Genomic DNA, 22,949 nt, shown 5'->3' with positions numbered 1-22,949 from the left:
GCTTACTTTAAAAAAAAAAATATATCAGTTTTGGAACGAAGCCAATTGATCGAATTTAGACCTACGTTGATTTGTTAGATGAAAAGACCCAAATAGCATTCGTCAAGGTTGAAGCTAATAAAATAGATATCTGTTTTTATTAGAAGTATGATTTCTTTATGTCTCTTAATACTAGTATATTCTACTGGTTTTTTTCCCTAACAATCGTCAATTAAACCAATTCAATAGGGGTATACCCTAAATCTTTATCGTAAAGCAAGCTCTAATTTGGCTTACAGTATGGATACGTGGTTGGGAGTTCGAAAGAGAAAATCGAAAAGATGCGTTTAGATGCTAAGTGAGTATCCAATAATTCAAATGGTACTCAAACTGCTGTATCTCCTGCGCTAGAAAACGTCTACTCTGCAAGTTAAGGTTTGACTAGAGTATAGAATTTTTTTTATCCCTTAGCCCTCTTCTGACCGGCAGTAAAACCCTTGCCATGGTTGGGTGCCCGTTTGGCTGTGTGGAATGTATAAATTTGCAGCCACATCCGGTCAGAATGGGGATAAATTATGAAGAAAATTGCACGTTTAAGGACTTGAAACAACTGTTTGAGGAGCCCGTAGTTGGCCCCAGGCTTAATTTTAGTCCATATCCCATAAACTTTCATTTTCTAGTTGCATTCCAACTTTTCTGCCATTTATTCCGGTCGACCCTTATTGTAGGACCTACCTACTGTGTTAATTGTTAATTTGTTCTCGTCCTAAAGATGCATAAAATAGTTGCCACTGGACGTCACTCAAACAAAAATCAATAACTTTGTAAGTTAGTTTTGATGAAACATAATATCACATTTCATGTTTTAAATTTGTGCAGCCATTATATTGTCAATATTTTACCTTTAAGTTAATTATATGCAAGAAATATAACCCATCTTTAAATGATAGATTATTATCTGCACACAGGTACATAGTGTGACCTATCTTATGATATTCAATACTATATGTAGTTGTAAGTTTCAACGTGGTAATTGACCAATATACGTTGAATTATTGCTGCGTAACATTTTGAGATTTTTTACTATACATAGGCATTAACCAAAACAAAACATCAAGAAGCAAGCGTCACAGCTTAATGCTTTGGGGTAAAAGAGTTTTGTTTATACTGTTACCCAGGGAATCTTGCTCTATAGACCCTCACATTATATTATTGAGACATGCCATGCATTGCAATTGTGAACATCAGACGAGATGCCTGGTTTTCATGAAACAGTTAGGCATCTTTTCAGGGGACGATTTTGGTGAAAAATATAATTGCCTAAACTTAGAGAAACTTTTTCTTATTATTTCACTTATTCTATATTTATATAAAATGATATTTCAACGCTGCTGATGAAAACATTTGCACGATCTTTTTTCACTAAATCTAAATCAACTGTTTTATATTTTTATGTCCTATAAATTCTGTTCGCTATACGAAAAATGTATTTGCACATTTTCTTATCGACACGCTGTTTTAGACAAATTAAAAGTCGTGACAGTTGTTTTAATACTTATTATAAACCAAAAACTTAAGTCTTTACTTATTTAAATATACCATTACGATTTCAGTGCGTGTATCTTCGAGACAGAAGACAACATAACTTCCTGATGCTAGCATATTAAATTTCATATATTTACTGTGAACAAAAGCTTCTATTTAAATAATCGTCCTTCAAAAAATCAGGTACCCTTTCTATATATATATACTTCCTGGTTGACAACTTCTTCACAGTATTACTTAAAGCTCAATATGAGAAAGACGTTTATTTTTTGTGTAAAACAGAGGCGGAAGATACCAAGGGAACATTCAAAATTCAAGAGGGACAGAAACCGGTAAGTAGATTGTTTCTTTTGTTCTGTTTGTATTTTTGTTAATGTGTGAGATAGAATTTCAAAGACATGCGTATTGATAAATAATCGATTTCAAACTTAGCCTAATTTCTGTCTAAAAGTTTTTTTTTTATAAATTTTAACAATTTGAAAACATTAACACTTTATTACAGACATATTTAAAACTACTTATAAGGCTGTCATATTAAAATATTTTCCAAAATAAAGATACATTCTTCACTGAGATTGATGCAGGGTGTAAGAGCAATGTCATACTATAGTTTGTATTTCATCTGTTTTCGTGCGGAAAATGTGTATTCTGCTGTGCACATATTCCCTCTTTAGTTTGTGAATCTCGAGGCAGTTCCAAGGCAGTCAACCAGAACAACGTAGATACAATTTCTTAAAGCTTGCAACCAGGTGTAGGTTTTGCATGCCAGAGATAATTGTTTATACAGTGAAATAAATTGCTTTTAAAACAATTGAAAATCAACTTCATAAAGAAAATAAATTAATTGTCATTTTTTTTTTATAAGGTAGTTTTTTATGCTCAGTGTATTGCTTAGCGGTGATGTATGATATGAGCTCAGTAAGCAAAGGTAAATAGTAAGAGAAATAATCATATGATTTTCAGTTTAAAAGAAACAGCAAATTATTTCATAAACATGTATGCGCCCGCGTATAAAAAAAAATCATCGATGAATATATTTTGTTTTGTTTTGTTTTCTTTCGATTAAATATTTTCTTTATTTTGTTTTGTTTCTGATTTATCTACACACACACACTATTTTTTTTTTATTAAAACAAATTCAATTTGCTATCATCTTACACAAGTTTTCACAAATTAGTTGGTGGCCTCCTAAACATAGATTCTCGTTATTCAATTTAAATAGTAATGATAAACTCGCCAAAGGCTCGCTTATTCTTATATTGAATTGAATAACCCGAGTTGATATCAAGCGATATCTAATTCTCACTCGTTATGAAGCCTATAACTATACATACACGTGACCTCGTTTATTAAATCAACCACGATATACAAATCTTCTTTACTTAGAAACTGAAAGATATTTTCATAATTTACAGCTTTAATTCTTAGAATAGTGAAACATTATCATCCAAGTTATGACCGTTAAAGCAACAATGCAACGCGGAATAAATATCACATATCTAAGTTCGAAGAAGATGATTTTTAATATTTAATTTTAGAGCGAAACAAATTACATATGGTAGTACATCAACATAACAAATGTATCTTTCATTGTTGTTTAAAGGGGCATTAGCTACGAGATATAAAAAGATAAAACAAAATATGTTGTTTTTTTGTTCATTCATTAATGAAAGTGAAATAGTGAAATAATAATTCGCTTTTAAGCAGCCAGTTTGGTTCAATTTTGTCAAAATAAGCTATGAAACATTGCTGATGAATGATTCACTTGCAAGTAAATAATTTGACCTCTTTGAATCCATATTCATGTGACCTTCAATTCAACCCCTCAGCTAGATGTACTAGGCGTGTTCAGCTATTATAAGCAAACGAATGTCAACATTGAAAGTGAAACAAGGGTAAACTATTTGGTTGACTGATTCGATCCACAAAAACTCATTCTTATACAGGTAAAAACGATGATAAACATATTTGTTTAACCTAAAATATGAAATCAAACAACCTAAAAAAATCCAATTGCACGTGTTCGCTATCTATTTATATCAAGATTTGTGTTTATATCGGTTTATATGACCGTCGGCAGTCTTCAGAGGTCACCTCCATGGTTAATTAGATAGCGTCTAGACTAAAATACACACAAAATGCTGATACATTTCATCGAGTCCATGCATCGTAAATGATTTATTTAAGATTTTTTATATTTGGATATAGGTTTTACGTTTTAGTATGTTATTAATCAAATACGATAATTTGAGTCAAGTCGGTGAACATCTACTTATTTTTATATGAATTGACAGCTAATGCCCCTTTAACATAACTTAAAACAAAGTCGTTTTCGGGGAAAATGCTCGTTGCTTTAAAAATTTTATAATTTCTAGAATTTGGAGACATTTTTACTTATAGTTGACTCCATAATACTAAAGTAACTTATTATGATTAAAAATGTTTCAGGATATTATATTTCTCGGGTTTTAAATTTAATTGCTTTTCAAATGTATGTATTTAATTCACCGATTTTTTTGGTAAGTCCATTGGTATGTGAATTTACGTCAACTCCATGACATAAAATGGAGGTCAATATAGGTATGCATATAGTCTCCTAGATGAGGAAAGTTAGAGGGCTTGAAATGTGTATTGACCAATGGTAAATCTTTAGATGTCGTTTAGTTTATGTGTCGTTGGTTTTATGTCTCTTTGAAATATATTTTTTAAACTAATTTTCATTTTTTTCGAGAATTTATATTTTTATAAGCAAAGCCAGCACAACTCAGATATACATGTATACTATAAGCAGTTGTTTATTACAGAAATAAAAGGGTACAACAAGAGAGGAATACAAAATATTTAGTTATGAACTTGAGCACAAATACTTGAAGGTGCATATGCCTTTTTCACAATTAATAATAAAAAAAAGGCAGGCATCTTTAACGGAAACTAGTTGATTAGCAAGATTTGTAAAACACATTCTACAAACCAATAGCTTAATTTTGTAGTAAATTTATATATATTCCATTTGAAATAGTAACATCAATTCATTCTTTTGTTCGAATGGATGAGGGTCTGGGTTGGTTTATAGAAAAGAGAATAATGACCAAAATAAATAATGAATAGAGAAAAATTAGCAAATATATAAAGAAAAGAGATTAATGGGGCGCAAAAGTATATAGAATAACAGTGGAAAATAAAAGAATTAAGTAATGAAATACCGATTATAGAAATGAACGATGTACAGAATAAAGAAATCATTAAATTACAAGAACTTTCATTAGTAATATCCTTTACATGAAAATTTTACAGAGTAAGCATTATTCTTAAAGATAAAGAAAAAACGCCCTTAAAATTTAAAGAATACAGAAATTTAGGACCCCCTATCCAGACCCTCGTCTATCAAACCTGTAAGAATTGTTAAATTTTCTTGTCCATGATGCTCTAGTAGTTTGAAAAATAAAAAATAAAGTATGTAATTTAATCACGTAATGGCTAATTGCGAGGATCATTAAGTTTTTATTAAACTATAGTGCTTTTATATGTGTGCATATACGATGCCCTAGGAGTGCAGTGGAGTAAGACTGAAACGTAGTTTTAATGTTTATTTGAAAAATTGCTGAACTAAAACTTAAAAGACTAGTCTAACCTATGAGTGTCAAGTACTTAAGTGGAACACTAACATCAAGACATCTGAGACTTGTCATGGGTCTAATACGTACATAACAATTATGCCAACAAATATCTATAAATAAAGTAAAAAATACGTGTGATGCAAACTTTTATTATACAGTAGCCCAACGACACAAAAATATCATTTAAAGACATTAGACCTTTTAGGTATCCCGGCATACCCCTTTCATTTTGTGATACAAAATGACAACTCAAAATAAAATATGTTTTTCATACACATCAATAATAACATATAAATAGAAAGGCTGGAACAATATGATTTTTTAATATAATTTTCATTTTTTTTTTTTTTTTTGCAAAATTAAATCTAAGCTAACAAAACTGGTTTCTTACAGGTACACATATATAAACATGTTTGTACTTTACTTGTCAAATAAGCTTTTAATATGTCAATTACAGGGTAATACTACAATGTTTGGTATTGCTGGTACAATATATTTAAAAATACACATTACCATTGTATCTTATTGTAAAAAGATGTTGAAAAATATGTTATGATTGAGCTAATATGACTTCGCGTTTTTCTACTTTAAAAGGAGATATCGAATTTAAGAAGTACTAGATCACGAGCAATATTGTAATATAAATAGACAGAGCCCGTCAGCAGCCTCTATGCTTTTCCACGAAAACACTGTATTGTAATGAGGCTATTGTAAAATAAACCGGTTGTATAGGTTTTTAAAAAGTGATTTTGTTACGAAATGTCTGTCAGTACGTTTTTACGTACTAAAATTTATGTTGCATGTTATCTTTGCATATATGTCCTCAAATTACATGGACATTTGAATGTTAAATTGTTGTATCGGAGCATAACATAGCCTAGATAAAATTAAATCTACACTTATTTTAGGGAACGATCATTTAACTTCAAGGGGGAGGGGGTAAATGTTTTTTGTCCTAAAAAAATATTCCGATCCCCAATTTGATGAAAAAAAAATATTGTGGTCAAGCAGATGACAAAAAAAAATATTTTGAATCCAGATTTTCCCCATACCTTATAGTGTTAAATTTTGAAAAAAATAATTTGATTGTAAGTGTCGAAAAACAAAAAAAAATGTTCTGACTCTTTCCATTTTTTTAGTGGAAAACTAAACATCAAGACATCTGTAACTGGTCATTGGTCAAACACGTACATGACAATTTTCCAAAGAAATATATCTGATATTATAAAAAATGTAAAACACATAAAAGATAAGAGGGAAATATTATTAATCATTTTTCAAAATACTCGTCTGAACTTCCTTACTTAAAGGAATTGAATGCGGATACATTTTCAAATATTGTTTGATTATTAATAAATCAAAACAAAAGACATTGAGTTTTTAGATATTTTAAAAAATCGGGAAACTAAAAGTCTACTACATGTAAGTAAGGAAAAATTTAACTTAACGCTTAATAATATTTCAGAATATATATATGAGTGAAGAAATTACAACATGTTTAAAAATACCACGGACATGAACAAAAAGTACTGTAGATGTGGCGTATCATAAATCAATGAGACAGTAATCCAACGACCCAAATAAAAAAGAAACATTAAAGTGTTTTGGTAATTCCTTTTACCCTTTTTAAGTAGCGCCAGCGGTCAACATTCAGTCTACAACAAAAGAAAGGTTGTCTTTGCAATAGGTGAATCTCTTAATCGTCCGGAGGCTAAAATAAGTTGCCTTCAAAATCAAATTTTCAATGTTTTCGAACATCAACTCCCATTCTTTTAATTCTCGATCTGTAGACTAACATAGGTACATATCATTTGACTGAAAACTTATCAGTACATATGATGACATTTTTCGAAAACGGTTTCTAATGACAAAATTGAACCAGAATCTATTTTTTTGTAATTGATATACCAGTTTTCTATTCTTGCTGGATTTAACGTTTATAGATAGATCATCTCTGAGTCACTCAAAAAAAAAAAAGAATACTATTTCATTATTACATTTGAATCATGAATAAAAAGACGCAAAAGATACCAAAGGGATATTCAAACTCGTAAGTCGAAAACAAACTGACAATGCCATGGCAAAAAACGAAAAACGACGAAAGACAAACAGTACACAAAACACAAAGAAAACTAAAGACTGAGCAACGCGAATCGGGTGATCTCAGCTTCTCCGGAAGGGTAAGCAGATCCTTCTCCACATGTGAAGTCCAATCAAAGTATGTTGGTCTTGGAACATTTTATGAACTTTCAATGGTATTTTTAAACGTCGCATATCTTGATGAATTAAAAATCATTATCATACCTCTGTCACATGATAAAATGACCAATTGAGTGGTTGTGTTTTAACACCACGTGAGCACATAGATGCGATAAGCCATTTTGTCAAAATAGCACGATTAAAGTAAAGATTAAAACCCAATTAAATAGATAAAAATCACTGTTTTAAACAATTTAATTACTATTTAGCAACATGTACGAAACAAGGGCAAAGAAAAAAAAACATACTTCTTATAACATTTAAGAGATATCAAAATATATCAAACCTAAGGTTTATTAAAGAAATGCGATTTAACGCGTACATGTAAATGGTAGGAATGTATCAGAGGGTCTAGATGTGGTTTACAATGGGCAAATACAACAGAAAAAAAAATGGACAAAAAAATAAAAATAGTGAATACTAGGAAAAAACAAAATAACGAATTGTGAGCAAAATTTATAAATAGAGAAAAATATCATAGAAAAATTAAAGAATACAGAAATGAAAACATCCAGACCCCATATATGGTATAAAGTAAGTACCAGCCAAATCCGGAATATATATTTCAAATACAAACAGCTAAGCAGGTATTATGATAGTTTTTTGCACAATGAGTAAGTTTCATTACTATAATTAGCTTTTTTAAACTACGTCTTATTCAACTGAAAGACCTGGATTCGTTCCAAAACTTTTATGTAAAATGCAATAGATTTAAAAATGAAACCCCTTTTATATTGACATTGTATGTATTGAATTAATGGAAACGAGCGATGCATATTATAATAAAGAACTGTGTCCGTACTTCCTGGTTGTCAGGTTTACATAATTAGAAGTTGTTAGCAAACTTGTATTTTGTGAAAATCTAAAGATTAACGACGCAAATTAAAAAATATCCAATTCAATTCAATTCAATATTTTATCTAAAGTCTATCTCTCAATTATATATAATACAACATTACATTAAATGCAAAATATAGATATAAAATAGAGAGCCATTCAGTACAGAATTATAAGAGACTATAACATTAGAACATTATAGAAAATTCGTCTATTATTAAACATATTTATAAGTACATTATTATCCAGGTTAAATTCTTAACCAAGAATAATTTGATTTGCGTTTCAGAATAATTTTCTTCAGGCAGCAAGCAGTTGCGAGTCAACCGTTTTGTCTGAAGATAATAATTAACTTTCGTTCCATAAAAAACAACTAAATATGACAATGTGCGACTGCTAAAAAAATAACGCTATCTTCAAATTGTTTATATTCTTATTTGTTTTAATTGTTTGGCAAATTTTTCATGAATACTAGCATTCAGGATGAAAACAAGTAATACAACTCAGATCAACTCAGTTACTAATGCTCTGTTAATTTGGGAAAGCAGGCAATGTTGACTAACATGGGAGAAAAGTTGAAATGTCGAGACATATATGTATCTCAACAATCCACCTATGGAGCCTTCAAATTCTGTACTTTTCTGCTTTCTGTTAAATGAATCACCAGAGGTCAAATTTATAGTTGTTTTAATGATTCTTCCTGTAACTTGCAGTGATATTTTTCCAATATGAGGCAAATGGATTTTACGTCCTAATTTCAAACATTATGAATATTTGCAGTTGCATTGTACTTCACATTATAAGTTTAAATTTTGGTTTGTGTAAATAAGTTGACTCATTAATAAAATATAACGCTTTTTGTAATCCAGTTCATAATATTTAATATCTTAGCAACCACAGACACAATAAGTAAAAGGAGATGTGTTGTAATTGCCAATGAGACAGCAGCAATAGCATTTTATAAATTTGTTGCACGCGAAGCGCTTTTCTGGATTTAATTTATTAAAACCCCAAAATTTGAAATCCATGGACGTATAAGTTGAATACATAAAGACCTGTATAACCAAAATGGACTTTTACCTGAGGGAGTTTGAACCTTAGTTTATTAATAATTTCTAAGTTTTAGAATGTATCAACATAGAATTTTAGAAAGATATGTTATAAATCATACAGAGCTGATGATAATGCTCATATGTCAGATACTCCCTTTGTTACAGATTATAAGCTTTGAAGGACAACATTTTTTCTTAATCTCGTATTGATTTGTTTTTAAGGGAATCTTTAATAAATTAAATGTATGTTTATAAGTTATGTCAAACTATGTTGTTATCTTTGTATTTTTCGTTAAAAAAATAGACGAAAAATTTATCAGTAATATATTGTGACGCCGGCGCATAATCTTCCGGAAAGAGCATATTAATTTTATCGGCGCGGGACGTTTGCGCTTTTTAAATAGGACATTTGAGCTTTTTTCAATGAACATTTGCGCTTAAATTTTTAGGACATTTGCGCCTTTTGAATAAGGAAATTTGCGCTTTTTCAATAGGACATTTGCGCTCTTTATCAAAACAACATTTGAGTTATATTATGGTTAAAAGTTTAAAAGATCATTTAATATAAAAAACACAAAACATTAATTCATATATTTATATACAGCTAAAAGACTTCATTTTTCGCCATCATGCTTGTGTCAGATGAAGAAGACACGTCAAGAGGGCGAATGGAAGTAAATTCCTTATAACAACAATGACTTTTCTAAACGACAACATGAACAACAGGCGGTTTAAATAAAATCAAATTTCGGTCTTCACAAAGTGAAAATTGCTTACTAGATCAACCATGATGGTTCAGTTCCACGGAATATCCATGCAATATAATGTAAACAAAAGGAAAATAGTTTCCAATCTTAAATCCACGAATAGTATTAAGCTGCTTGAGGAACTTATGGCAAATTTAAATGTTCCATCCGTAAAAACTTCGTTTTCTCTATCGTTCAACCGAATAATTCTTTTGTGATTTTGTCGTTTGTTCAGAAGAGCTTTCAAAGAATATATGAACATATTTCCAATGCTTTCTTTAATTTGGTTAATATTACAGGTACACTATCATAGGTAAAAAGCGCAAATTTACGGTCAATTTAGTTCAGGTGTATCATAGTTTAAAGCGCAAATGTCCATAGTGTTTAGAGCGCAAATGTCCTTTCGTGTTACAGGTAAAATAGCGCAAATGATCTGTGCTTGATTTTTTAAGGTTATAGTTAAGTGGTCAAAACATCGCTCCATTTGTAGAAAGATCTGCGTTTTCATGTTGTAAATATTTGATTTTCCCTGCTTTATTTCAAATAGATTGATGTTTGTATGGAAGGGTTATGCTCTATGGGAATGTAATTTATAGTGCATACAGATGATACCTCCATTGAAACAGGTTTCTGAGGATTAAAGACTTTCAAAAGCAAATAAATCAAAAGTCAGCTTCGTTTTTAAAAGGAGGGATATTAAACATTAAAGCGCGAAACTAGAATTGGTATGAAATATTTGCAACTGCACTATAAGCAAACAACAAATCGTCAATCAAGAAACTGAAAATAAAATGAAAGGAAATAACCTAGTAATAACTATTACATGCTAGTAGGTAGTTGGAGAAAAATTGACAATTCTCATGAAGATTCAATAGCTGTCATAGTATGTCTAAAATTTGACCTCTGACTGAAATTCATTTAAAAACAAGGAAATTATTTGTTTAGAACAGGGAAATAGTTACTAACAAAATGTACTCTTTATATCATCAGCCTTTTTATATATATTACATAATAACTATTACATAATCTATCATTTTCTACGCACCAGGTGTTAACTCCAAATTCTGTACTTTGTTATTTGAATAAGGACGAAATCTCAGTTTAATGATAGCAGGGGCGGATCCAGGATTTTTGAAAGGGGCGTGATTCCTGAAAATTTTGGACGATTTTATACTTAAATTTATATATCTCGTGAAAAACATGAGATTTAAATTTTTTGGCGATCATAGGGGCGTTCGCCCTCTACGCAACCCCCTATATCCGCCACTGGATATATCAGCTATGCAATAGATCATATTTCATTTAGTAGAAATTGTTTTTATGTTTACAATGAGTAAAGCTTTCCTGTCAAATACTTCCTTAGTTACAGATTATGAACATTATAGACCGGTACATTATAGACATCTTACAGGTACTTTATTTGACCTTAAAAGTTTATCACCTGTAGGATTATTTGACTAAACATACTGTAAGGCTTTATGGTAAAGCAAATATTGTTCTCTTGAGTTCTTTTTTTCTCCTCAAATTATGAGAGTCACCTCTGCTGGGGGACTATCAGCCCAAATGGGTGCCATCCGAACAATCGCTAGTTTTCGTTCATGATTATCGCGACTAAATTAATACATCTAAATTAATACATCTTATCTGTAAATTACCATTTAATAGAATTGATCAACTAATTGCGGTTGCGAAGTTTACATTCGTAATAACATAAATTAAATCGAACAATTATGCGGCCTCTAGCGGCCTACAGCATATCAGAGGATGTAGCAATCGGAGATCAATCGGAGATCGGCGGAATATAACGACTGACATTATTCGGGTTACTATAAACTTGTGTATCAGTATTTTATGACGCCGATGGAGACCCCCCCCCCCCCCCCCCCCCCTCCAAAAAAAAAAATAAAAAAAGTAAAAGGAAGATCTTTTTATGGCAAATCGTCAATTATTGATTAGGAGAGGGTTGAGCGCTCACAAACATGTTTAACCCCGCCACATTCTGTATGTGCCTGTCCCAATTTAAGAGCCTGTAGTTCAGTGGTTGATTGTCTGGCATATTTGTTTTTCGTAAATTGTTTTGTTATAAATTAGGCCGTTAGTTTTCTAAATTGAATTGTTTCATATTTTTCATGTCGGGCCTTTTATAGCTGACTATACGGTATAGGGTTTTCTCGTTGCTGAAGGCAAAAAGAACCCTATGATTGCTTATATCCACTTTATTTGAACTTTGCTGGATAGTTGTCTCATTGGCAATCAATCTCCTTATTTTCATAATTATTGAAGAAAAAAGAAGCATCTCCAAGTTTGTCGAAGGGTATTCTTTCCTTGTTTTTATTGAATTAACTTAATTCCTTGTTCCTTCTCAAAATAGATTGATTTTTGTAAAGGAGGGTTAGGTACTATAATTTTGTTATTGATAGTTCAAGGATAATTAAATAATTAAATAACTAAATGGCGCTAAGTTGACAACAACAGGAACACGTAATTAACCTGTAAAAAGAACATTCTTGCAAAATTATCTCTTTTCGTATTTGAGGTTTAAATTGATAAAGCTTTTTGTTTTGATAAGGAAGAATATTAAACACGAAAGCATGAAACTGAACATAACTAATTTTCACATAGGAATTTAAACAAATAACAATCAATAAGTCATGCAAATAACGTAAAAGACATAGGAAATAAATTATAATTGCTGTAGCAAATTTATTATTTTCATGCAAATATCATAGTGGTCAATGAATTTTCTGTATTTTATTGTTCCACAAATTAAAAATCATAAATAAGGGAACTTTTACTCTAGAACAGGGAATTACTAGACTCTTTTATGAAAAATATATTAAATTGAATGTTGTACAAGAACTCCAGAAACTGAAATTTTAAAGTCATATAAAACGAGTTTCTGGTGATTATAATGTTAAGGAAGTTATTGAACCAATGCATGCATATTAACTAAACTAAGTCATCTGTGTACGCTTTTTACATTTATAAAGCATCCTTAACGTAGAATCAACAAAACATATTTCATTCATTGATTGTTGATAAAAAACTCTGGTTGCTAATTAACTTTCGGTATTTTGGGCAGAAATTTTCCGAACGCGACGTTGAAAAACAATCATAACAGAATCATGGAGCACGTGAAAACGATATTTATTTGTTTTCCTTTTATTGTCCATGCATTCCAACTAGTAAATTAAACTCTGTCATAACAGTTGTTAAATTATTTGGTGTATGAAACTGTTTCTTTCATAATCGTTTAATAATATCTTCTTTCCATGTATTTTTCTTCACGATTTTTCCGTTCTCATTTACACTATGTAGTTGTCAAATCTATAACGAGAGATGTTATGGTTAAGGTCACTGCTTACGGAAAATCTGTAGGCGAATTAGAGTACGGGAAGGCAATTATTTAATAGCAGTACTTTTTGGAAGATTTTGTTTTAAAAGGAAGTCAAGGTACACGTGTTTTATAGTAACACTTACCCTTCAAGTATATAAAACATACATGTATATAACTTTTTTGTTAAATTTGAAGTATCATTTGACTTTAAATTGCGTTATCTTAGCATGTAATAAATCCAGTTTTATGATAGATTAGTCTGTAATAACGTGTTAAGACTCTTATATATTTACTAAAATATATCTAATATACACAAATAAACATGATATACAAGACAAATCATACATGATAAACAAGACAAATCATCATGAGCACTTCTTAAGATTTCAATCAAAGACTTCTGACAAAATTTTATCTACATATCATATATTGTGACAACAGTTAACAATTTCAAAGATAAACTAAATGTACTTCAAGTGTATTTGTGGGGTAATATGCGAGGCTTAGTTTCATTGTCTGTAATCCAGTATACCTGTCATAGTAGCTGGACCAAAATAGAAAAGGCTATACTTAACAGGCGGAGTCCAATGTTCAAGAAGTTCAACAGGTATTCGTACCAAATCCTTCTTTCTAGGAGTAAGTTCCATTTTCACACCCTTTACTTCTATTGACCTTTGATTAATAAATTTAAATCCACTTTTCCAATTTATAATTTGAATTCATTTTTATTATAAAAACCTCTATTCCGCTGTAATAATAAGAAAGTCTATTATAATGTTATTCATTTCGCATCCGTATAAACATAAAAAAAAATAGGAAGATGGGGTTTGATTGCTTGCCAATGACACAACTCTCCACCAGAGATCAAATGACGTAGAAGTTAGCAACGATAAGTCACCGTACTGCCTTCAACAATGAGCAAAACCTATACAGCATGGATATTTTTAAGGTAATGGAATAAACAAGGAATACATATGTACTGATTGAGACCTCGATGGCCGAGTGGTCTACGTAGTCCAACTACTGTATCACTAGCCTGTCAACACAGGTGCGATTGACTCCAATCTTAATTGACTAGGATTGTCAGTATTTCGTGTCGAAGGTCGGCGCTTTCTCTCCGGCTTCCTCCACCAATAAAAACTGACCGCCACGAAATAGTCAATATTGACGAAAGTGGCGTTGAATACCAACCAATCATATGTACTGACTCGACTGACTTTAAATCACGTAGTTACTCTTATTTCAGGACAAGCTTGTCAGTAGAGAATACAAATAATATTTGACAAAATTGCAAAATAATCAACAGAACTGGGTTGCTATGGCGTTTAAGGCATTGTAAATAAGAAATGCAGGTGCATTGCATTTCAAAAAGTATTTGATACTTAGATAGGCGACATAACCTTTTTGAAGTTAAAGTAGTTGATCATTTCGTTTGATTTACTTATTGATGTTTGGTGTGGTTGCACATTGTTTAGTTGATACTGTGTTATGTTTGACTGCATGGGAGGCTGCCTGTTCATTTATCTTTGTAAAATAGGTCTTCGATAAAAAATCTTTTCATCAAAAATCGGAATTTAAAAAAATATACTATATTTATTGTGTAAACCAATATATGTTTGGCAAGGTAATTGTTAGCTTCATTTTATACGATCTAAAATATCAAACAAATTCAAATTTTGATGTGTGGCTTTATAAGACAAGGAAGTATGTACGTACATTTTTTATACTTTAGAATTGTAATTTCTTGCTAATTTGCTGGAAACGAATTAAAGTATTTTAATTTATTTATCAAACATGCGTAACATGATTTCTGTTATAAAGTTCATCGAAGAATTTTATAACACGCTTATCAACGACGTTACATTGTGTAGTTATGTGATCTGAGCCGTGGTGATCTGGACCATGCTCAATAAACCGAATTATGGCGAATAACAACAATTCATTGTACATAAAGTTATCTCAAAATTTTGTGCAGGAATAAATTATATGTGTTCCTGGCACGTTACAAAATTTAATCGCATTTCATTATAGTATTAAATGTCATTAATTCTTGGTGAATGTGTGTCAAAAGGTCTGTAATTGAAAAAAAATGTGTTTTCGGTACAAATGATGTATCCTTGATTAAAATAAGTTAAAGGTACAATATTGACAATGGCTGCAATTATGTTTTAGAATAACATGATACTTGATATTTTGTTTTGTCTTGCTTGAATAGTGTAAAGTATTAGAATACAGTTTACACTGAATAATAGTAAAGTTTGTGAGAATTATTCGAATTATTGATGCATACCATAAATCTCAAATGCATTCTTTTAAATTTATTACAACGTTGGTAAAATTTGAGCGATTTAGCGCTTGCTTTACGATATGGAAAATTATCATTCTACTACTAAGTCGCCGTTGCTGTTGTGGTCCGTAAGTCCCTTGGGGTCACCATTTGCCAATAGTCCGTGCATCGGTACTGACATTACTTGAACGATACATTACATGTCGAATAATTATCAATTTCAATGTCTACATCACATGCGCAAGACATATATTGCCGACATAATTTAAATTATACATTTCAGTTGTTAACTTGTATTAATAATTGAAGAAACAATAGTACTAAAGGGGAAACTCCCTCATGCAAATTGTTCATAGAAAAAAACACCCGTTTCTTTTGAGATAAATAAAATTGAGAATGGAAAGGTTATTCACCTAACCGGTGTCGTGCGCTTTAGAGTCGATATCATTGGATATGAAAGTGTATTATAATATTGCTATTCATGGCTATTGGCGTATGCATGTAAAACATGAATTTTATGACTTCGAGGCGGCAATAATAATGTTTATAATGCTGTTTATGCATGTTTTATAAGTATGTGTTATTTAAATGCAATAAACAGTCGTTATCACATCCGAGACTGGTTTCAAGTGGTGGGGGAACAGTGGCCGTGAGTCCCTACAATCGACATTTTTATCTATTTGACATAAAAAAAAAAACACCATCAAAATGTGTTTATCCCTATCCGTTTGTCGCCTTTCTAAGAGTTCTGCCCTAAACCTAAATTCTTAAATCCGACTCTGACATTGTACATATCAAACTTATACATCACTTGTTTTCTTCTGAATGTAATAATAGATTGCTATAAATATCAACTTCTTCTCTTTATTTACAGGAGCATAAAAGACAAGAGACGACAAATAATATCAATGTTTAAAAGAAAACTAAATATTGAGATCAAGAGGACCGTTCACGATCAACATATTACTCCATCATGAAAAGCGTATCATACGATTTTTACATCTTTTTGTATGATTCAGCAGGTATGTTACCTTAACCGTCCCGGTCGGTAAACCTAAAAAAAAACTAAACAATAGTGTTTAGATGCGTGCATAAAGTCAGATTCTGTGAAACTGATTTACATTATTGTCTTATGGGGTAATATATCATAGGAATAAAACCTAATTGTCTGAAAAAATATGCACTGGGATTAAATTTCAGCTTTTGAGCGTGGTGGTCTCATAGTAGCGTGCTCACGTCTAGTGCGTGATTCTAAATAAGGATAATGTGTTGTCGGGGTAGAGTGAATGATTATCCTTTAAGCTAGCATGTTAAAAAGCAGACATCCAATACATGGTGAGCCTCAGATATTCCTCTGACTTTAACATTATATCGTCATGAATATACATATACATGATATTATAAACATTCACCGATCAATCCATTATTTAACTTTGCATGCTCAATATAAGAAAAGGAACGTTCGTTAAATAAAACCTGTCAAAAAAAACTAAAAAAATTTTCATTTATGAGACCTTTCAATTAAATGACGTAAACCTTTAATCGTTAGGATTCGAATCATGCAAGGCATATTACGCTAAAAAAAAATCCCTTTTCATTCCGAATTCGGTACACAATCTTGACGGGCACGCAAAAAAGGGGAGGGGCAATATAATTTTGGTCTACAGCTGTACTTCTTTAATAACGTAATATTTTGTTATTGTTATCATACTCATTAGTGTCGTTACCTATTTATTTATTTTATTTTTTTTGTGCTATGTTGACTGATTTAATTTATTTTGTATATTTTGCAGAAGCTGGTTAAAGTCGTTTTGCAATTATATCAAACAGATTTAAAAAATTGAATATTTCTTGTAAGTATTAACACATTTTTAGGTAAGTATAGCCATAGCAATTTTAAAAAACATCTCTTTCAGGTGAAAAGAGGTAAGTAAGCTATCTTGTGCTAACATTGTCTGCTAGATATATGTACTGTGTAAGCAAATATGCTACTGCGTTTAGTATGCTGTACATTATGGAAATTAATATAATGCTGTAATTATGAGAAAAAATGCTACTTCCTGAGAGTTATGGCTGAAAATATTTAGCTACTACTTCTGAAATAGAGTCATTAACTTATGTTTACAAATCTTTCATTGATGGTAGAATTCAGCAATAGCTAGACTCAAATCAATACGTCGTGTATATCAATTCCATAGTGTACAGTATGCAGTGAGAGGATGTATAGTTTGTGTTATTCTAAAAGCATTACTAAGCACACACCCTATTACCAGATATCGTTACTTCCGATGCAATTCAGAACAAAATCTGCTGTTTACGATTGCAAAATTAGTTGTACTGCAATGGCAATAAGAACGGCAGACAAAACACTGCTGTAGACGATAACAAAATATTTTGAATGGCAATTGGGGACACAGACCCTATTTTGCCTACCATAATGATAACCGGTAATGGGGGTGAGCTACTGTCTTGTTATATTTTGCAAATAAAAATAATAATTACGCAGAAAATGTGCTTCGTCTATAGAATATGAATTCGAAAGCCTTTCGTTCTATATTTGATTTAAGTTTTTTCGGAAATGAGAAAAAGTCTCTTTTTTCAGGACTGGTACTTAATTAGATTCCATATAAAAGATAGGTTTCTTCATACACCTAAATTGCAGAAGTGGCCAAAATATGGCATGTAAAGATATTCTACTCAATTTCAAAATGGTCGAAAATTCTTGAAACAAAGCATGTCAACATTGTACAATTCAGCGGGTGCATTCGCAAGACTGATGGATAACAACTATAGAGTCAATAACTCAAACAACTAAGGTAGGCGATTTTTCTTTCAACTGAGGTGTAATCATTTATCTGATGATTTAAAGTGGTTAAATATTATCTGCTGATATGTAATATGCGGGATCTTCAATCACGTTAAATCAGCAACAAAACAAATCATCACTCTTTCTGTCCTTCTGTGAATTTCTAAAGTTGCAGTCATCAGTTGCACTCAGTGCAAAATGTTGCAAAACAAAAGTTGAATGAATATATGAAGATAAAAAGCCCACGGGTTATGAACAAGTCCAGGAATAACCACAAACTTCAAAATAAGGTCGATTGGGTGGTCATATGCAATCATATTTCTTTAAAATGTTTCATTTTAATCTGATTAAATCAAAATTAACGAAATAAAATCATGACCAGTACCGAAACATTGACTAGGAATAATACCTGGAGACAAGAGATACCAGCAATACTTTCTTTTCAATTGTAGTAAAACCGGGATGAATTCAAGGTTTCTTGCGTTAAACATTTATATAGACAATTCGTTTGATCGCACGTCTTTGCTAGGTGTCAATAAAGCTACCTTTGTGCATTTGTCGAACACCCATGTGGGATAATCTTCTTCTATAGGATATCTACCTTATTTGCAGGGTCACCGCACTTAAAATATATGCGTTTATTAGAAAAGAATAAATTATCTTGTTAAAATATAGATTTATATGTTAAACTAAAATAAAATAAAAGTAAAAAGGTAAAAAGACAGATAACTTGTATTTACACTGTACATAATATCCACGAATTAAAGACTATCACAGGCAACTCATAATATGTCAGACAATATCACTATGAGATACTGAAACAAAACAGATATGTAGACAGTGGACCGGGCCACAATTTCGAGCAAGCAAAGGGAGATAAATATATAAAATTGCTCTACAGCTATACTTTTCAACAAGCATGGTTTGAATATAATTATCATCATTATTATAATTATTTCATCTGTTATTTTTTCTAATTAACTTTGTTTTATATTGTTTCCAGAATGAAAAGAGGCTGTTTAAATTAAACAAAATTTTATAGTTTTCATGTAAGTATTAATCATTTGACGTAAGGTAAGTATAGACATAACAATTATAATAGTATTTCAGACCTGAGGTAAGTTTGCTATGATCGCTTTCTAGTAATAACTTGTCTGCTAGATACCTGTATTATGCAAACTAATGCTAAACATTCATTGTGCTGTACATTTAGAAGTTAATGTAACGTTTCAATAGCGAAAAAGAAGGACAGCTCGGCCCTACTGTGAATTTAACTTTAAAGTTTATAGATGTTTGATCTCACCTTTAATAAAAGATATGTCTTAGGGAGCTACCATTTGATTTTTATGGGGGGGGGGGGGGGGGGGGGGGGGGTAGGATGAAATTTGAAAAAATAGGCTTGACAGGAGTTTTGAGTAATAAAAAAAAGGCAGGATGAGACACTTTGCAAAAAAAAAAGGCAGGACCGAATAGAGTGAAAAATAAAAAGGCAGGACAGAAATTAAAACTATAAAAAAATACAGGACAACATTTTTCATCCTGTCCCCCCCCCCCCCCCCCATAAAAATCAAATGGCAGCTCCCTTATGCTTACATCGTCTTCATTTCTTGATGATGTCTGCTTCAGATTCTCATCAATTAGTATTTTAATTAATTTCAAAGTGTACAGTACTTTTATGTAGTGATAGGGTAGTATATTTTGTGTCATTTTGAAAACTCTATTAACAATTACTACATTATTGTGTTTGTATTACAGTAACGTTACTATCAAATTGTTCAAAAAAATAATTCATGTTACACAAAATATACTCCCTTTACACTAACTAGATTAGACATCTTTCCGTTTTATATTTGATAAAAGTTTTTTTCTTTCCAAAGAGACAAAAAATATATATTTCTTTTCAGTAAAGGGCCTGATTTAATTTCGGTACAGAAGATCAGTAATGGTAACATCGAATTGCATGTCAACATGCGTTGACGATACTATATATGGTAGGTATAACACATATGTTACTCTTTTTTTCATATTGGCGTACATTAACTATAATTAAAGTCATGAAGATAAAACTGTACACATAAGTATAAATTGTCCAATTTACTGAAGTATTACAACAAAAAACGAATCCCGTCCACAAACAACTAACTAAAGAATAAATATAGGATGCGCATGTAATTATATGTGTTTCAGCTGAAACATGAATCAATTTGATCTTGTACTAAATAAAATCGTTTTAACAAGATTTTATCTCATTTATTAACTGATTTACTGAAGATTTCAGACGTTTGAAAAACTAAAAATACATAACTACATACATACATACATACATACATTTAAAATTAAACAAATTACTTAAAGATACGCAATCATGATGTTTTATTAAAAAAGGTTAATCTGATAGAGTAATCTAAAATTATGTGCAATATCGAAACACTTACCAAGGATCATACCTCGGAGGCTAACACTATTGCAGCAATAATTTCTTTCCAGACGAAGTAAAAATAAAGAATTCGTCCTAGTTTTATTCGTGTAAATATGAACAAAAGGACATGATGGGTAACCTGAAATGAACCAGCAACCCTAACGACAAAAATTACAAAACAGACATCTAGATCGCAACATACAGTCAAAAAAGTAGACACGTGTCTTTACAATAAGTCGTATCGAAACTACAAAATATCTTAATATACCTTAATGGTCACGTTCGGTATATTAAACGTGTAATAAAGACCTTGTAGGAATAACACCACTAATTCATAGCCCCCTTGCTTTCTATGTTAAATTCTGCAACTTCAAGCATTCATAGCTAATTTGTCTTAAGTTTAAATAAAGTGGTAGTCATTTCTTTTCAAAACTATACCTTATCCTGACTTGTGCTAAACAATCAACATACCTGTAATTGAATATTAAAGCACACTGGTTTCCGGAAGTTGGGTAGTACAAAAACAGGTACATCTGATCTGAGCAACAGGGCAAATATGCCCTCCTATCTTAATTTAATATATTTTTTTTTATTATTCAAAGTTACAGCTATGCGTAGGAACTATTTTGTTTAGAATATGTACTACTTTCTTGTATGTTCTTTCTGACCGGGCCGAATTAGTGGTTCTATACCTGTAGAGAAGTAATGAATACATCATCAACTTTACTAGTCTTTTTCTTTAGCGCGCGAGATGCTTAAGGTGTTCGTTCACTGGACCATGAAGATACTATTTATAAAACAGAATGTTTTATAATATCCATAAGCAGCTGTTTAATCATTTGTACAAATTCATAAGCTTAAATCTTTTTAACTATCACTATTGTTTTCCATCGGAGGTATTTTTGAAACAAAACAAAAACCTGGCTATATTTTATATCAAGAATTCCGAACTCAATCATGCTGGTAATGTTACTTAAATTTTTGCTACTATTTTTTTTCTAGAAAATCAACTGAGGCTATTTTTGGAAAAAAAGCGTGAGTAGATTTGAATCAGAGTAAGGAACCATAAAGGAGTTAGGTAAGTAATTCTATTTGACAGGTAAGTATGGATGCTTGGTTTTTACTTTTTTATTTCAGAAATTGGGTAAGTTTGTTTAAAGCGCTTTCTTGTACTAACATTGTCTGCTTAACACTAGTATAATGGAATGCAATTTATTATTATAAAGTTTAATATGAGTGAAGAAATGCACATTTAGAAATTCTAAAAGTAAAAACGTGCAACTGACTGCGTACAGATACTTTTTCATTGGCGTTATTCAGTTCTGAATTAAAGGCATACTTGGTAAAAAGTATATAACACTGGACACTTTTAATTTGCAAAACACTCAATTGCAAATCCGCCGCCGCCTCTCCTTAGACCTACAGTGTCGTGTAAATAACCAAAATGTGCGGAATTACATGGGATTCAATAATTTCATTGCTTTTCTGCTGTTATTATTATATGTATTTTGTAACTTGATTTCGAAAAACATGGGATTTTCAATATCCCATGGGATAAGGCAAATCCCATGGGATTGACCAATATCCCATGGGATTTTGGTTAAATCCCATGGGATTTTTTTGGGTCCCATGGGATAATTGTAGTCCCATGGGATATTTGTTGTCCCATGGGACAAAAAAAATCCCATGGGACTATGATTATCCCATGGGATTTTTAATATCCCATGGGACAAAATAAAATCCTATGGAATTCAAATTATAAATATACAGTAATGTGTATGTTACAATGAATTCTGTTTGGTAGTAAAAAGTTAATAATATATATATGAGTGTATTTTGGTTTTTTTCATTTTGTCACAAACATGTTTTTAATTTGTTTATATGACAATAAAGATTATTATTATTTTGGAAATATAATAATATTTAAAGTCAAAAAATAAAATCCTTTAACTGAAATAAAATGATGAGGTCTTAATAAAAGAAAAAAATATTGATTTGAAATCTTTGTCTTCTTTGTTTTATTATGAAAAATAGAACTGAAAAAAATATTTCATATTCTGACTGA

The 22,949-nt window shown here is 31.0% G+C and overlaps 1 long non-coding RNA gene across 2 annotated transcripts; it reads left to right on the top strand.

Annotated features, from left to right (window-relative positions):
* The first annotated feature begins 1,712 nt into the window (after window positions 1-1,712).
* On the top strand, window positions 1,713-22,235 carry LOC127703745 (uncharacterized). Of its 2 annotated transcripts, none has more exons than XR_007983018.1 (6): window positions 1,713-1,856; window positions 16,534-16,681; window positions 17,453-17,512; window positions 18,262-18,475; window positions 19,469-20,456; window positions 21,887-22,235. It is a non-coding gene; the product is annotated as an uncharacterized LOC127703745 (long non-coding RNA). The 2 variants fall into 2 exon arrangements; XR_007983019.1 differs by having other exon boundaries at window positions 17,453-17,534.
* Window positions 22,236-22,949: the final 714 nt, after the last annotated feature.

The sequence above is a fragment of the Mytilus californianus genome, unplaced genomic scaffold (genome assembly GCF_021869535.1).
Source record: "Mytilus californianus isolate M0D057914Y unplaced genomic scaffold, xbMytCali1.0.p SCAF_50, whole genome shotgun sequence".
NCBI lineage: Eukaryota > Metazoa > Mollusca > Bivalvia > Mytilida > Mytilidae > Mytilus > Mytilus californianus.
The sequence above is the reverse complement of the archived record's forward strand: the minus strand, read 5'-3'. Positions and strand labels throughout refer to the sequence as shown.